General features: G+C 35.3%; 1 long non-coding RNA gene across 1 annotated transcript; it reads left to right on the top strand.

The window, feature by feature from the left end:
- The first annotated feature begins 926 nt into the window (after positions 1 to 926).
- LOC135734422 (uncharacterized) lies at positions 927 to 3,922 on the top strand. The gene is made up of 5 exons (XR_010527332.2): positions 927 to 1,218; positions 2,712 to 2,768; positions 2,909 to 2,972; positions 3,276 to 3,337; positions 3,497 to 3,922. It is a non-coding gene; the product is annotated as an uncharacterized lncRNA (long non-coding RNA).
- Positions 3,923 to 11,932: the final 8,010 nt, after the last annotated feature.

Raw genomic sequence — 11,932 nt, 5'->3', positions numbered from 1 at the left:
ACTCCTTTCTCTTTCTCCCATTCTTTCCCTACTTTGTCCCAGGCATTTGTTTCTTGAAAAAAAACTCCTACAGTCCAGTCAGTCAACATCAGTCGCAATTCGCGCGCATTAATTTAAAGTTTACATCACTCACTGACTACGTTTTCCTAACCAGAAAAAAAAACAGATTGCTCTGCTCTGATTGGCTAGTACTCGTTGCCATCTGAGTCAGAGCCAATTAGAAATAGTTGGGGGCAGGGAGAACTGCTGTCTCCTGTGTGTATGGGGAAAGGGGAGAGACGGAGAGAACAGGCTAGACAAACTCCTACGTTTAAATAACATACAGAAAATATCTGATTGACAACAAATTTTGGAGCTGGGATCAAGCCCAAATAAGCAACTACACTTTAGAAACAAGCCCAAAATAACGCGACCTGCGACTACCAATTTTTTTAAGCGACTTTACAGAAAAGCAAGCCCAAAGTCGCTTATAATAAGCGGAATTGGCAACACTGATTACAACTCAGAATATCTATGTGTGCTGTTAACCAAAACAAAGAAATTCAAACAAGTTTGTAACAACATGAGAATGAGTAAATGCAATGTAATACATGCAGAGATAGTAGCATGTTTTGGCATGTTGTAGCATTGTTTGTGACTTGATACCAGGGTCCGAAATTAACACCCGCCAAGCACCAAATGCGGGTAGATTTTCCGTTTGGCGACTAAATTAAAAAGGCTATCCGCCACACTGGCGGGTGATTTTCATACAAAAATAATAATGCAATATAATGTGTTTACCAGTAACTAATCTGGGGACGAGGTGAGCTAGCCACAGAACGTCTCTAAGCTCCAAGTCTCGCAACACTGTCTCTGGGGCCGGAAAGTAAACAGTGCCGTGAGACTTGAAGCACTAGAGACAATCTGTTGCTAGCTACACTGTTAGATGTCGCTGTAGATTTAGCAGTACATTACTGTAAAAATCCACAGTACTATACTGTATGTGTACATTACAGTACAGTACTGCAGTTCATAATGCATTCTGGGTAAATTTGTTTGAGCGGGAAAATTTTACAGTATATTTTGGTCTTGATGTAACCTTGCTGTAGCCATTGCTGTAATGTGCCAGGTGTACTTGCAATAATCAGAGAAAGTGCGCCAACGTCAAATCACACAGAGGGAGAGAGAGCACAACTCCTGGCTGCAGCTGAAGGAGGACGATTGATTTCTGGCAGTTCGGTAAGTTTGAAATATTTCTGTTTCATGAAAACTTAATTTTTAGTTTAAGAATGTTGTCAATAGTTTGTCACAATATTGTTTTAAACGTGCAATGAGAGAGAAAAACGGTCGCCAACAAAGTTTCAATCTCCCTCAGAAAGTAAGCTTACACACAGATGTCTACCGCTGCTTTAACTCGCTTTACACCTTTTTTTTAATGAATATAGGGTTGTTTTAACTAAATTATGAGGGTTTTGGTGAGTTTATATTGTGTTGAAAGTGTGGTGACAATGAAACTATTTTTTTTTACGAAATGGACAAAGACAACCCGCCAGCGCGGTCTTGCGGTCCCAGCATAATGGTCGTTTATCTTGGCGTTTCATCCGTTCAGTTAGCGTCAGAGAAAAGTATTAAGTTCGACTGTTTGGCAAGGCTGACTCGTGGTTGTAAACAGTCAGGACTTGTCACACCGTACACAGCATACTGTAGTACTGAACTCCTCCACAGAAGTGAAAACAAGAAACCTCATAACTGGATACATGCATCGAACTCATCGCAGCTTTAACTTCTACCAAATATCATTCAGACCTGGGCTCATCTTAATATCAGATGAACGAAAGGGATTGCCGCGCGTATTGTTGTTGTTATTATATTACGGTATATCATCAAAAGCAGAGAATATCTTCTCTAAAGCGTTTTACACGTCCAGTAAGTTGTCCAATACATTTTTATGGCATATTGTTTCCACCACTTCAGATGCATTACACGCTGTATATAAGTTTCCAAAACACATCAAATCAATGCACGAAAAGAGAATGGGCTCCGCATTTACGTACCTTTGTCTTCTCGTCTCTGTCATCTGATCCTTCATCTCTGGATGTAAAATACGGTAGTCCATTATAACATCGTGTAGGAAACTGGCATCACCAGGATTGCTCAGATTTAGGCGATCATGTTTATCTTTAAAGTGAGCAGCTAGCTACTTGTTAAAAAACTTTGCGTGACATAGTGTTACACCGCAGCCGGTCCGGGTAAAACATTAAAGGGACAGTCTTTTTACCTTATCACTATAAATCGCTATTTTCTGCACTAAACGAGACATTTTCAGAGATTTTCTGTAGACAAGATGTTATAATTAAAAAAAGACTTATTTAGATATTTATATATAATATATAATATAACAACTAATATATATATATATATATATATTTGTTTTACAACTGACTTAACACTTACAGTAATGTTTTATTTGTTAGCATAGCATGATATTAGATTTAAACACTTAATACATTTTTAAATCAATCACTTTGTCTCTGCACAATGAACATTATCAAATATTATTAATGTTGTAAAATATATTGTTCATTGTTAGTTCATATTAGCTAAGGCATTACCAAATGTTAAGGAATAAACTCTTATAGTAAAGTGTTACTAAATTTTCTTTTACCATTTCCTTTACAATGTCTATTTATTTCTATGGCTAACAGATTTTGTAACATTTGTCTTTTTTACAGTCTTACCATTGCTTGTAAGCTGGATTGGGTAAGATGGATCATCTTTAAAGGCACCAGGCAAGTACATGATGTACAGTTACAAGTCATGTATTTTTTCGACTGCAATATTAAATGCTTTCACGTCACATGCAAAATTACACAGGAATGTGGCTGACTTTTTATTTGTAGTTTACATGAGTGTCCTTGCACTTTTATAGGAGTTAAGGCAGATGTGGAGGCACAACGGGTGATACCAGACACACACCAAGCACATTATGTTTGGTAAGTTTGCACTTTACCACTACAGCCACTTTACCACTACAGTTTCTTTAAATACCCATGTATACACTCATTCACTCATTCACACACAACACTGTAACACGACCATACACAACATGTACACAATTGTCTTAGTTTGCCATGTAGAAATATACAAACAGAAATATTCAGACTTTGGTTATAAGAAATTTAATTTAATAATTGTATTTATTTAGCAGAGGTGTCCCTGGACTTTATTGACAAAAGATTTTGTTTTCAGAATAAAAAGTTGTGTCCAAATCAGTAACAATTGTACTTTCTGTTCAGGACATTCAATCATGACATGATCCAGGTGGATGCTGTCCATTGAGGAAAGAGTTTGTTCAGCGGTAAGTGAATCTTCTGTATTTTAATGTAATTAGGTGTGGAACAGTAGAATAAGAGCAAAAGGTTTCAGAATAGGAGTAAATTCAAGGCTGAGTTTAATTTTTTAAGAATCTTTTTCTATCTTATATTTGTTGACTTAATGTTTATGATATTTCTAACAGGTTTCTGGATAGAATTAATTCCAAAGATGGGAAAAAGTGCACATCCAGACAAGGAGCAAGCAAAAAGACAAGGAACTTGGTGCAGAGAAAAGCTGTGGCCATTAACCCCTGTGAACAGCTTCATGCAGTCGCTGATTGAGTTCGAATGGACGACTTCAGTAAAGGCCACTGTGGTCTGTCTGCCACAGTTTAATTTTTAATTTATTTTTAGTGTTCAATGAAATTCAAGTAGAATATTTAAAACTATGGGCCAGTGTTGTTTTTACCACGGTGAAATGTTACCTTTTAGTCGATGATGGACTTTAAACTGAAAACTTCAAACTATGGAACAGTGTTCTATTTGCCAGAGTTAAATATGTTACAGCAGGGGTCTCCAAACTTGTTTATACTTGTTGATTTTATTTTATGTTACTTGATTATATGTTTATTATTGTTTAAAATCTTGTTTTAAATATTTTTGTTTCAATTAAATGTTTTTTTTAATAAAATTTTGATACAAACATTGCTTGGATTGCCTTTTAATTCATTATGTTTTAATTTAGCATTTTTACCATATTAATAACTATAGATTTAAACCTAAATATCTAGCTATTTTATATAATATTATTGTATTAACTGTAATAAGTAATAAATAGTATTTATGGGTCAATATAGACATTACAGTAAATTACTGTAAAAATAGACTACTGTAATAAAATATTGTAAAATTACAGTACAGTACTGCTTTGTAACTATACAGTACTAGTTTGTGTACTGTAAAATGGTATTACAGTACAGTACTGTAAAACCAAAATACAGTAACTTACTGGCAACCGTGCTGCCAGTACCGTACTGTAAAAATACAGGGAAATCGTTAACAGTGTAGTACTACAGCTAACTTGAGGTCTGCAGCTATCTGCATATTATGCTGCACATTAGCTGATATGTGGCGAGATTTACCGGGAGTGAGCCAACCTTTGAAACGAAAACTCAGACAAAAAGGGAAATGAGTTAAATAAAAAAAGGAAGTTTTGTGAGAAATGGAGGTATGGAGATAATTGCGGAAGAGAGTGAGCAGTGGGATGAGTTTTTAAGTTAATTAGATTAAGCATTAGTAGGGATGCTCCGATCAATGCCGATCTCCACTAATAATACGTGGCCAATCACTATTCTGAATCGGACAGCTGATCTTATTACAGCTATTTCATGTACTACGGCTTTTGATCAGTAAGTCCTTATCGATTTAAAATCACTGTTAGTTTGAGTAGTTTATAACTCGTCAAACATAATTATTAAACATATTCTTTATTATCATATATTCTTTATTAAAATACCTGAAAAGGTTTGAAGAACAACAATATAAATATATCCTTCAGCCATTTCATGGAACTGCGTGTCACCACAGCTGCGTGGTATTGTTCTTCGTCTAGAGCGCATTTTGAGTTTCTGCACAACTGCACACCCTGGCTTTTGGATGTAGCGGCATTTCACTGTAATTCATTGAGAAACATAGAAAGCATTATCAGCCAATCAATCTGAGCATCCCTATTAGTTTTACAAAACCTTCAAATGTACTGTTATGAGCACTTATGTATTTAATGAATGTATATACTAATGTATATAATTAATGTATATGTGACAAAAAAGGCTGTTTATTATTGTGGCCGGTAAAAAATATGCTTGGCTGGTGGATTTTTTCATCTACCAGTCCCCATGGCAGGTGAGCCAAAAAGTAAATTTCGGACCCTTCTTGCTACGCCTAAGATGTGGATTAAGGAAATCAGGTTTATTTGTTTTTTAAAAATCTGATAAAACAAGAGACTCTTTCAAATTTTTAAAACATACAATACTACTATATTTACTCAAGAATAACATGAGATAATCGCAGTAAGATGTTTACATGACTGGAGTTAATCTCTTCACTCCTGTTTACATGCAGTTTTTATTTTAGGATTATTCACACATAGCCCAATGCAGAGCACAAATAATGTACTCACATATACTGTCCATTGTTTTAATTTATTTTCACTAAACCAAGCCAATAAAATTCTCAGAATCGACACCAAAGAATAACACAAACGACTTCCTGTTCCTTTCAACTGTAAACTTAGGGCACTCACATGATGTTAAGCATTTTCTAGCGAATAATGTGATGTTCCAGAACCTAAAACCTTGTTTCTCCCAGTTGATACGGCAACACATAACCAGGGTTAGTAGAAATCCTCATTTTAGAACGTTTAAGAAATAATCGTTTTCTTTGATAAAACGGGGTTTTCGTGTAAATAAGAGACCAAACTGCAGTAAAATATCTTTCTTTCCTTTGTGTAAACGGGATACAATTCTATCAGCAATTAGCTACACGTGTGATACTGGCAAAGACTCATATGCATCAGCAGTCCACTCCAAAATAAATGAAATAATATGGACAAGAAGTTACATTATGACATTTTGATTATCATGTCAGGAAAACGAGAAAACAACTTTTGTTATATTGAGATAACAAGAAAATTAAATAGTAATCACAGGAAAACACCTTTTGTTATCTCAAAAAAATTAAGCCATCATCAGAAAACAAGCAAGCAAAAATAATAATAGTGCATAAGCTCTCTCGGCTTCCAAAGTATTGTTGCTGTTAGATCATACATAATACCTCTAAAATTATAAAACTCAAAGAAGTCCCATTTCAAAGCATACAGTGAACGGCCAATTTGTACTACAACCCTCGACTTCCTGGTTGAATGTCAGTATTACTTTTTGATTTAAACTGACCACAGGAATACGCCAGTCACCAGCTAAGCTCAAACGAGTCTGGCTAGGCTAAGCTGCTGTCAAATCACAACACAGTAAACAAACTACACAATTAGAACTCATTATGTATGTTTGAAAAAGGGACTTCAAAGAACAAAGAAGGCATCAGCCTGCTATAGAAATAAGTAAATTCTTTGAAAAATACTGCATTTTGTACACACAAAACATGAACACGTTATATTGAGCACCATAAACACAATCATAGCTTCAAAAACACAGGAAAAACAGGACTTTTAACATCTTACTAGGGATGGGCGATATTGCCTAAAATCCATTTTGCAGACCTGCCAACCTTGGAATTTTTTTTGAGTACAGTAGCATCGGCCGAAAGGACAGAACACGGGTTTTTAACATATAATTTAACACATGCACATGCACGCACACACACCTTTTGGTAACTTTCAAGGTAACATGCTGCACATTGCACTCACTTTTTTCCCCATCCTGCCATAATCTGCTTTAAAAATAATTATAAATGTAAATAAAATCATGTTTAACTAAATTTGCCTTACATGGTGATTAATAACATTATTAATGTTAAATACTGTATTCTCCAAAGTTTAGCATGTCTGCACAAACACTGTTAAAAGTGATATTACTGTTAAATAGTGGGAGATGGTTAACCCACAAATTACATTCTGTTATCATTTACTCAACCTCATATTGTGTCCAACCTTCATGATTTCTTTCTTGAGTGAAACACACACAACACAAATTGAGAAAAACGTTGTTTTTCCCTGACTAGCAAAAAATACAATGGAGTGGGCACCAGACACTGTGGTTATCAACACTCTTTAAAATAATTTGTGTATCACACAATAAAGAAACTCATAAATGTTTGGATGGTCTGTTCTGTTATGTAAACTATGACTGAATTACATGTTTTAAGTTAACTATACCTTTAAGTCAGTATTTTAGAGTTAACACTGCTTTAAATTCAACCATAACTGTGACAGTAGTGCTGTTAACTGTGTGTCTGTCTGTAATTTATTGTAGCTTTGTTTACAGTGCAGTACAGTACGGCATAGGCACCTTTCACGTGGGCGCTCGAGACACGAGATATTCTCCATTTATAAAACTTTATTTGATGTGGTTTGTATATGACGTTTTATTTTATTGACAATTATCAAGAGCGCGTTATTTCAGAACGCATTTAATCCGCTTCATTCGGATGTCAGGTGGATTCCCTTCACTGAGAGTGAACTTTACGTTTTTATTTGACTATAACTGGATGCTCTCCCCATGGTAAAATCATGGTACTTTTTCGTAAGCGCTCAATTATAAATGATGCTCATTTACAAATCAGAAGTAATGTTAGCGCATCTTGCGGTCAAGTGCACGTTATGAAACGGAGCCCGCGCGACAGTCGACTTCAAAGGATTAAGCTAATGCATTATTTCATTATTTGCACATCCACCCTGACCAGTTTACCTTAGCGGGTCAGACGTCTTGACTCTCCGTTGAAAAAGATGGTCAGAAACTGCGGGTGGAGGAAGGAGATCATCACGCTGGATTTTGTGATTCCATCGATAGCAGACTCTTGTTACTGATTGGCCATAAGACTTGTCAATCATCCCCACTTTCTATGTGGTGGATGAGCCCAGTGCTATGATTGGACATATTTTTCTTTTTTCTGTTGCTTCTTTTGAGTACTTCGCGCGGCAAAGGGCGACATCAGGTTTTTGCGTAGTTTAGAGTGACAAATCGTACCACCGTACTTTGAGGTCAAAATGAGTACCTGCTACGCAAAATGCGTACAGGTTGGCAGGTCTGATTTTGCGTTATACATTGCAGCCTCTTGCGATAGCGATATGTATTGCAATATAATAATTTCAATAGACTCATTTCAAAACAGGTTATATAGACCTTTACAAAAGCCAAACTGCTAAAAAAGTAAGTAAAAGTAAACTGTTATGGCCAGATTAGTCTTGTTACCTCTCTTACCTGGAACATTTGCCTGACACACTCTATAGCAGGGGTGTCCAGACTTGTGTGGTGATCTAGATTTACTTTTAAAATGATAAACCCGACAAGATCTATCTGCTAAAAAACACAGTTTATTATTTTTATAACAGTAAACACTTTAAATGCTTGTGGGGACTATATACTGCATATTTCACAATTACTAGACCATAATGCCAATTTCGCGCGTGGGGCAGCAGTAGACTTATGTAACTTATGGCTTAAATCCAAAAAAATAGATGTTGCATCTGTCTTTTTCACGAGTTCCTCTGTTTCGCTGATGCTTTCATCCATGTTTATTCGGCTGCAGCTCGTGGCTCTAAAGTTTGCAGGTAGATTGTGTCATCAACACGCATTATTGCAATACATTTAAAATCTCTATCGTATGCCAATCTTCTATCGTTTATATTGCATATTGTTTATATTGCCCATCCCTACATCTTACTGTTATCTAATCATAGAATAATGCAAGAAAAGGCAAATTAATAAATACATACATACTGTATAGCCTACATACACATGTTTATATATGAAAGACATCTTACCTCAAATCACATTGCACATTTACCTGAAACATGAATAAGGAGACATTGTAAATTAGCAAATGCTATAATGAAGCTATTATAAATACTTGCAATAAATTAACATTTATAAGTCAAACATGTTAAAACGAGGTCCAGCTCAAGAATGATGCAACTCTTCTCAATAAATCTGCTAAATTCTTTATAAAATCCTATTAATCATGTTTAAGTTCATATAAATCACATTTCATTTCATTGTGCTCTTGAATGTATATATAATATTTGTGTATCGAGATTCATCAAAACGCTACTGTTTTAGAGCTATAATATTTTTACAAATAGTTTCCAGTGCTGTAACAGTTTCATATAATTCAACATATATTCTGTCTATCTGTTATAGTTTAACTTGTTCTAAATACAATTTGTTTTTCTTTATATTTTCAATAAAATTATTTCACATAAAAATTCTTTAAACCTTTGTGTGATCAATAACTTATGGCAAAATTATGTTATTCGGCAACTGATCTGTGCATTGCCACATAAAGTTCAGAGCAATAGGCCCCCCTAGTAGTTTTACCCAACTTGCATACTCTGGAGCAGTGTTTCCCAATCCTGGTCCTCAGGCACCCCCTCCCAGAAAGTTTTAGATGTTTCTTTATTTAACACACCTGATTTAACTCACCAGCTTGTTAAGGAGACATGTTTACCATTTTGGAAGGAGGCTTATGAGTCGAGTCAGGTGTTTTAAATAAGGAGACATCTAAAACTTTCTGGGAGGGGGTGCCCGAGGACCAGGATTGGGAAACACTGCCCTGGAGGATCAGCTCTGGTATTAGGGCCAAGCTCAATTTGCAACAGTGACAGCAAGCATAGCCACAGAAATCAGTTAATATAGATGTAAAGCACTATAATTTTAAAAACATCAATTAAACTTGGTGGCAGGTGCCATTCACTTGTCAAAGTAGTTAACATGGTTAACCTACTGGCATATTTATATAAAATAAACAAATGGTCAATAAACAAATTGATTTTGCTCAACAAACTAAAAATAAACGAATCACTTACATGATTCATAATTGTTACTACAAAAAAAATAGTGTCAGTGTCTATAGACGGGTTGCACGGGGACTTCACTAACTGGTTGCGCGCGCAACCGAGAGGCATAAAGAGACGTGCATTGTGTTGTATGCTAGTAGCGGTATCTGTAAGTCAAAATGCCAAGGAATTGTTGCGTGGAAAATAGTACCAACACAGTCAGTGCTGGGTGCCTGATGTTAACATACCAGTAGATGCAACTATTACACTAGCATTATAATTATAACATTATAATTCATACATGTATCACAGTAACACTGCAAAAAGAAAGACAGAAAAACAGATCCAACTAAAATCAAATGTTATTTATATACAAACAATAAAGAACGCTTCAATAATTAAGGTTGTTGCAGTACCAGATCAGCTCACCAATCGGGCTTTCTGCCTCCTGGATGCGCGCGCACCCTGCAATGTTTGTAAACTTGCAACCCCTCTATAAACCTCATCAACCAGTGACAAAAACATGGCGCTTTTAACTTCATGAGGCAAGAGTTTTGATGGAAGCAAATTTGTGATAACTAACCTATATTTGAAAACAGAAATAAAACTGTTTTACTAGTGATGGCGAAGTGAAGCTTTCTTGAAGCAGTGAAGCTTTCAACCCAATTGTATCGGAAAAAGGTTCATTACTCGAAGCTTTTCAAGTCAGAGTTCAATGAGGACCTCTGCTGGTGAAAGTGCTGTTTCACAACATGTTCCACAACCAAACAACGTATTAATTTAATTATAAACGCAAAACTTAATGGATTGATAAATTAAGTATAGATTCATAAATAAATGTTACACTATATTAAATACATGACCAAAGCATGTTCCATTTCATGCGATTAGTACTTCAAACAAAAATAACAAATTAAGGATAGACCTTGTCTTAAAAGTATAAAGTGTGAACCAATTAAAAAATATATCATGGTATTAAGTGGTGCAGAAAAGGCTTTTTATTACTAATATATTCTATATATATCATAAACTCACTATACAGTAATCGATTCCATGTAATGCAATACTCCAATACAACCCATGAGGGCGCGCCGCGCATCGCACAATTCTAAACCTTTGAATCAGATAACGAAGCAGTCACGTGGGTGTGTGTGAAACGAAGCTTCGGACGTCATTGGTCACGTGATTTTGCCAGAACGAATCAAGCTTCGATACAAAGCTTCAATGAAAATCGGTTTGTTTTTTTGCCACACGCTTCGGAGCTATCGGTTCGTTTTTTTGACACACGCTTCGGAGCTTCGGTGTCACTGGTAACATCACTATGTTTTACTATAAATACAATCAAACATGTTAAATAATAACTTAACATTAGAGATAAAGAATTTGTTTTCCAGAAACTTTCTTGGCTGCCATTTGTTTTTAACTCGATCAAACACGTGCACGCTCATACATAGAATTGTGGGACAACACGATGAAAGTTTGTCAGAATACACTACAAAGTAAACTAAACTGTGAATGTCAACGTAACTTGATTAGATCATGTTTTTTACAAAACCAGCATTTACATTTCAAACTCAGTCATATAAAGTCAACTGCCTCAAATTCACAATGTCATGAGAATAAAATTGAATAAATTACAACATTTATTTTTTTGTCATTTTTTCCCTGTTTTTTTGTTAAAATAATTATGGTAAACGTTTAGATAATGATATATTAGACAAAAATATCAAAATAATCACTTTGTACAAAAGCGTGCTAAACAATAATGACAACAATTTAACGTTACCGTCTTAACATGCAAATAATATATATTAACAATTTTAAACTAATAAAACAATTTCAAACCAGTTTTATGATATAAATGGTGATAAAACAGTCATGACAGACAACAACCAATGCCATTTCAAATATTATAACCCAAACCCACTACCATTAATTGACGATTTTTATTAGAGGATATCACCGCATGACCTACCTCTTCAAGAACGAAAGAAAGAGGGCTTAATTTCCTTGCGGAACAGGATATGGTTCTCTGTTACAAAACACATGCCACCTTGTGGCTGTTTGTAAAAGCACACAGACAAAACCTAAGGCATATAGAGGGTCCGTATCTGCTTTACTTTTCGAAATT

Source organism: Paramisgurnus dabryanus, chromosome 7 (assembly GCF_030506205.2).
Source record: "Paramisgurnus dabryanus chromosome 7, PD_genome_1.1, whole genome shotgun sequence".
Lineage (NCBI taxonomy): Eukaryota > Metazoa > Chordata > Actinopteri > Cypriniformes > Cobitidae > Paramisgurnus > Paramisgurnus dabryanus.
This window is presented reverse-complemented; position numbering and strand designations above follow the sequence as displayed.